The 6,789-nt window shown below is 37.4% G+C and overlaps 1 pseudogene; it reads left to right on the forward strand.

The window, feature by feature from the left end:
* Positions 1-4,943, forward strand: part of LOC102841199 — a 30,521-nt pseudogene extending 25,578 nt beyond the window's left edge.
* The last annotated feature ends 1,846 nt before the right edge of the window (positions 4,944-6,789 follow it).

The following is a 6,789-nucleotide window of genomic DNA, read 5'->3' on the forward strand; positions in this document are numbered from 1 at the left end:
AAAACAAGTCCATGAGAGCAAAAATATGACCTTGAATATATCCCACCTGAATTTAAGGATTATCTGAAGAACAGATTTGATGCATTAAACACTAAAGACCGAAAGATCAGAAGAGTTGTGTGATGACATCAAGAACATCATACATGAAGAAAGCAAAAATTCATTGAGAAGATAAGAAAGCAAGGTAAAAATGGATATCAGAAGAGACACGGAAACTTGCTCTCCAGGACAGAGATGCTAAAGTAAATGGAAGAAATGAGGAGGTACAAGAGTTGAGTAGAAAATTTCAAAGATAAGCTTGAGAATACAAAGCCAAATATTACAGCAAAATGTGCAAAGATCTGGAGTCAGAAAACCAAAAAGGAAGAAAATGCTCCACATTTCTCAAGCTGGGGAAAGAAAGAAAAATTCAAGCCTTGACTTTCGTTATTGAAAGATTGTGGGGGCAAATTATTGAATGATGCAGAAAACATCAAGAGAAGATTAAAAGAATACACAGAGTCACTGTACCAAAAGGAAATGGTTGATGTTCAACAGTTTCAAGTGACAGCAAATGATCAAGAGCCAATGATACTGAAGGATGAAGTCTAAGGTGAATTGAACAAGGCACCAGGAGTGATGGAATCAAAATTGAAATCTTTCAAGAAAGTGAGGCGGCACAAGAGTTATTCACTCAGCTATGCCAAGAAATTTGGAAGACAACTATCTGGCCAACTGATTGGAAGTGATCCGTATTTGTGCCCATTCCAAAGAGAGGTGACCCAATGAAATGTGGAAATCATCTGACATTCTTTTTGATAACCCATGAGAGTAAAGTTTTACTAAAGGTAATACAGAAATGGCTGCAAGCATATATTGACAGAGACTTTTCAGAGGTTGAAGCTGGATTCAAAAGAGGCCGTGGAATGAGGGATATCATTACTGATGTCCGATGGATCTTGGCTGAAAGCAGAGAATATCAGAAAGATATTTACCTATGCTTTACTGACTATGCAAATGCTTTCCAATTATGTGGATCATGACAAGCTATGGACAAGATTGCAAAGTATGAATATTCAAGAACACTTAATTGTGCTCATGAGGTATCTGTACCTGGACCAAGAAGCAGTTGTTTGAACAGAACATGGCAACACTGAATGGTTTAAAATTAAGAAACGTGTGTGACAAGGTTGTATTCTTTCACCATATTTATTCAACCTGTATGCTGAGCAAATAATATGAGAAGCTGGGTTATACGTAGAAAAACATGGCATCAGGATTGGAGGAAGACTCATTAACAACCTGCGATATGCAGATGATACAACCTTGCTTGCTGAAAGTGAAGAGGACTTAAAAACATTTACTGATGAAGATCAAAGAGCACAGCCTTCGGTATGGATTACATCTCAATATCAAGAAAACAAAAATCCTCACCACTGGACCAATAAACAACATTCTTATCAATGCAGAAAAGACTGAAGTTGTCAAGGACTTCATTCTTCTTGGATCAACTATCAACATTCATGAAAGCAGCAGTCAAGAAATCAAATGACGTATTGCATTAGGCAAATCTGCTGCACAAGACCTTTTTAAAGTATTGAAGAGCACAGATGTCAGCTTGAGGACTAAGGTGCGCCTACCCAAGCCATGGTATTTTCATTAACCTCATATGCATACAAAAGCTGGACAGTAAATAAGGAAGATTGTAGAAGAATTGATGCCTTTGAGTTGTGGTGTTGGAGGAGAATACTGAAAGTGCCATGGACTGCCGATTAAGATCAAAGGTGGCACCTAACAACAACAATTCTTGGCTCTAGGTATATACTATTGTTGTAAAGTGCTCTTGAGTTAGTTCCACTCATGGTGACTCTGTATAGGGCTTCCAAGGATCAACGGGTGAGTTTGAACCACTGACCTTGGGTGCTTCTTCTACAGTGCCACATCAGAACTCTTATCATTTTTTAATAAATAAGGCATAAAATGTGTAGGTATTTTATTATGAGTCTCATTGTAAGAAGCTCATTTTTAACTTTTAAAAACATTTTTCATTATTTTTCATATTTTCAAAATAGCCTGTTCTTAATTATGAATCCAGTGATCTCACAGAGATTTCTAAGGATACTGATAATAATCCTTTTTCTGGCATTAATTCGGTTTTTTGTAGGTCATTTAATTTGCTCTTTGATCTTGGGTCCTCAAATTTTGTTCTGAATTTTCCTGCAATGCCTGGTGTTCAAGGATTTCATTTTTGTAAAATAAGGGCCTACCTTATTTCTCTCTACTGTCCCCAGTTTCCATTTAAACAGTTATTATCAACAAGTAGGCAAGCAACACAGGCAACTGCTCTGTGTTTATGATGCTGTGGTTCTTCAGTTTCCCTGAACATCCATGTTGCCTTTGAAAACCATGCCCCATTGTTCAATCTTGAGTTTTTTGCCAAGTTCTAATCAAGTGACAACCTACCCACTTTCACCAGTAATGGGTTGTGAATTTTTCCTCTGGTTGTGTAAATCCAGTATCATTTGCTTTATCTTTAAGAAATTCCCAAATGTAATACTCTCTGTTTTATAACACTGCTATGAATTTAGTTTTATTTTTACAAGACTCAAGCCTATTACTTAAAGAAGCATTTTGTTCCTGTATTCCTTCTTGTTTGTCGGCACAACCCGACTAAAGGGAGTTTGGTGAATCAGTGGCCACTTGAAGGATCATCTGATCTTTCTAAATTGGTTTTATTGTTGTTGTTGTTATGTGCTACGGAGTTGGTTCGGACTCATAGAGACCCTGTACAGGGTTTCCAAGGCTGTAAATCTTTACAGGAGAAGAAAGCCTCATTTTTCTCCCACGGACCAGCTGGTAGTTTTGAACTGCTGTTGATCTTGCAGTTTGCAGCCCAATTCTTAACCACTACATGACCAGAGCTTCTTAAATTGGTTTTACACTGCAGAAAATTAAGGCTAATGGTACCAAATTAAACAAGATCAATAGGAGTGTCATTTTTCAGTGCTTCTGAATTTAAGATCCATCCCATTCAGATCCCATAAATATACTCCATATGAGATAATTACTGCAAGACCTACGGTTGTCCATCCCAACATCAGCATTGTTCAACCTGAGTTATTAAGATATTGCCAAGTTTTAATCCAATAAAAAATAATTTCCATAGATTAAAGAAGCCTTTGATGACCAAAAGTTAGAATGTGAAGATCTGCCTCATATTTTCCCAAGAAACTATGTATGTTGGAACATTTATCAAATAAAGACTTGCTAGAATCTTACTGGAAAGGGTTATATCTAACTCTCCGTACTAATCCATCTGCTGCCAAATTATAGGTATTTAAAATCTGGATCCATTTGTCACAACTAAAAAGGGCCAAGACACCCCTGTGGACTTGTCAACTCTCTAGAGAATCAAAAATCTCATTAAAATGTCCTAGTGGTCAGAAGCAGATGCCATCTAAGATAGACAGCCAGGATATAAAGAAAATTCACCAAAAAGCTACTTGACGTCACTCAATAACTTCTCTGTCTGACTCTACTTTTAAGATATCTTTAATTAGGTATTAAATTATATTCATTGCTGGCTTCATTCCATATTATAAACTGACAATTCTATGAATGTCTTTGTTGTTGTTAAGTGCCACTGAATCACTTCTGATTTGTAGTGACCCTGTAAAAGTTTCCAAGGAGCAGCTGGTGAGTTTGATCTGCCCACCTTGTGGTTCAAACCAACTTGTGGTTCCATGCTTATCCTACTTCACTACACCAGGACTCCCAGAATTAGTCAACTATATGAAATGATTATGTAATAACTGCAACCAAAATGAAAATCCAGTAGCGATGCAGAGTAATACATTTCAAGGATATTGAATCTTTGGAAGAAAACTGACCCTGCATGCAATTTGACTTTTTATATGTTATGTATGTCAATTTGTCGTACTGTGAGTTTGTCTGTTTGTCGTAATGTGGTGGCTTGTGTGTTGTTGTGGTTCTGGAAGCTATGCCATGGGTATTTTAAATAACAGAAGGGTCACCCAAAGTATACAGATTTCAATTGAGTTTCCAGATGAAGACAGACTAGGAAGAAAGAGAGATGGACTACTTCCAAATATATAATCATTTAAAACTTTATGAATACTCCCTGGTGCGATTCCGTCCTGTGCAGCTGTTTTCAGTAGCAGCAACCCAGTTCTGTCTGACCTTCTTCTCTATCACTTAAGTGTGCGTCATCACCCCCTGGAGGATTCCATGGCTGTGGACATGAGCCCCCAAAGGATCTAAAAGCTGATAAAGATTATCACTTTAAGGTGGATAATGATGAAAATGAGCAGCAGTTATTATTAAGAACGGTCAGTTTATGGGCTGGTGCAAAGGATGAACTGCACATCGTTGAAGCAGAGGCAATGAATTATGAAGGTAGCCCAATTAAAGTCACACTGGCTACTTAGAAAATGTCTGTACAGCAAATGGTCTCCCTTGGGGAGTTTGAAATAACGCCACCAATGGTCTTACAGTTGAAGTGTGGCTCAGGGCCTGTGCATATTAGTGGACAGCACTTAGTAGCTGTGGAGAAAGATTTAGAGTCAGATGATGAAGAGGAGGAAGACGTGAAACTCTTAAGCATATCAGGAAAGTGGTCTGCCCCAGCAAGTGGTAACAAGGTTCCACAGAAAAATGTAAAGATTGCTGTAGATGAAGACGATGATGATGATGAAGATGATGATGATTTTGATAATGATGGAACTGAAGAAAAAGTTTCAGTGAAGAAATCTATATGAGATACTCCAGCTAAAGAGGCACAAAAATCAAACCAGAATGGAAAAGACTCAATACCATCAACATCAAGAGGAAAAGGTCAAGAATCCTTCAAAAAACAGGAAAAAATACCTAAAACAATGAAACGACCTAGTTCTATAGATGATATTAAAGCAAAAATGCAAGCAAGTACAGAAAAAGCATATTGAATAGCCCTGGGCACTGCTGGTGAATTAAGCCCAAAGATGGGGAGAGGAAAAGGAGAGACATAAATACAGTCCATATAGAGTATCATCAACAATCTAAAGTCTTCTATTTTAATCTCAATCCTCTTTCATGATTTGCCACCCACCCACGCCCCCTTGCAGGCTAGCAGCAGCCTCATTCTTGATTTCCTAAAGCACGTTGTTTGACGGCTGTGATTCAGTGAATGTATTATGCTCTCTGTTACTTGTGCATTTACCTCACCTTCTTGATCATGTTTTTATAAACTATGTACCTCCCTAGCTGTTCAATAAATACTTGTATAAAATGGAAAACAAAACAAAAAAACCATTATGAATAGCAGTGGAACACTGTCAGTACCAGAATATTGAACACTGAAACATGGTGAAGAGCACCAGAATACTGTCTATATGGTGCCAGAATATGAATCTGTTAGGTTGGAAATCACTCAAAATACAACTAGAGAAGAGCTTCCTCTTCAAAGCAGAGTTGACCGTGATGGCATGAATGGAATAAAAGCTTCCAGACCTTCATTTGCTGAATGAAGAGTAAACAGCCATGAACATTCATTAAAAATCAGAATGAAGTTTGAATCTAGGAAACTTGGAAGCTGTCAAAAATGAAAATGAATGCATAAATATCAATATCCTATACATTAGTGAGAAGCAATGGACAGGTATAGACCATTTTGAATCTGACAATTAAATGGTTTATTATGTCAGGAATGACAAATTGAGGAGAAATGGCATTACATTCATCATCAAAAAGAACTAACCAAGATCTGTCCTGATGTACACGGCTGTCTGTGAGAGGAAAATATCAATACATCTACAAGGAAGCCCAGTTAATACTACTACTATTCAAATTCATGCACCAACCACTAGAGTTAGTGTTGGTGAAATTAAAGAATTCTACCAACTTCTTCAGTCTGAAATTGATCAAACATGCAATCAAAATGTATTAAAAATTACTGGTGATTAGAATGCAAACGTTGGAAACAAACAGGAAGGATCAGTAGTTGGAAAACATGGACTTGATGATAGAAATGATGCTGGAGATTACATGATAGAATTTTGCAAGACCAATGACTTCTTCATTGCAAATGCCTTTCCTAAACAGCCTAAAAGAAGAATGTACACATGGACTTCTCAAGATGCAATACACAGAAATCATATTGAGTACATCTGTGAAAAAAGACAGTAGAAAACTTCCATATCATCAGCCAAACAAGGCCAGGGGCAGACTGTGGAATAGACCATCATTGATCATATTCCAGTCTAGCCTGAAACTTGAAGAAAATTAAAACAAGTCTACAAGAGCCAAAATATGACCTTGAATATATTTCACCTGCATTTAGAGATCATCTAAAGACCAAAGACCAGATGAGTTGTGAGATAACATCAAGAACACCATAGAAGAAGAAAGCAAAAGGTTATGAAGTAAACAAGAAAGAAAAGACCAAAATGAATGCCAGAAGAGACTCTGAAACTTGCTCTCTAACAGAGATGCCCAAGCAACTAGAAGAAAAAAGGAGGTAAAAGTTTTGAATAGAAAATTTCAAAAGGTAGTTTGAGAAAACAAAGTTGAACATTATAATGAAATGTAAAAATACCTGGAGTTAGAAAACCAAAAGGGAAGAACAGGCTCAACATTCCTCAAGCTGAGGAAACTGAAAATACAAGTCAAGCCTGGTCAACTTGTGATACTGAAGGATTCTAATGGACTCTTTGTGTGGCAGTGGAGGTTAAGGCCCTGGACTGCAAGGGCATTTGAACCTCAAGGTCAGCAGTTCAAGCTCACCAGCTGCTCCTCAGAAATCCTACACAGGTT

This window comes from Chrysochloris asiatica, unplaced genomic scaffold (genome assembly GCF_000296735.1).
Source record: "Chrysochloris asiatica unplaced genomic scaffold, ChrAsi1.0 scaffold00347, whole genome shotgun sequence".
Classification (NCBI taxonomy): Eukaryota; Metazoa; Chordata; class Mammalia; order Afrosoricida; family Chrysochloridae; genus Chrysochloris; species Chrysochloris asiatica.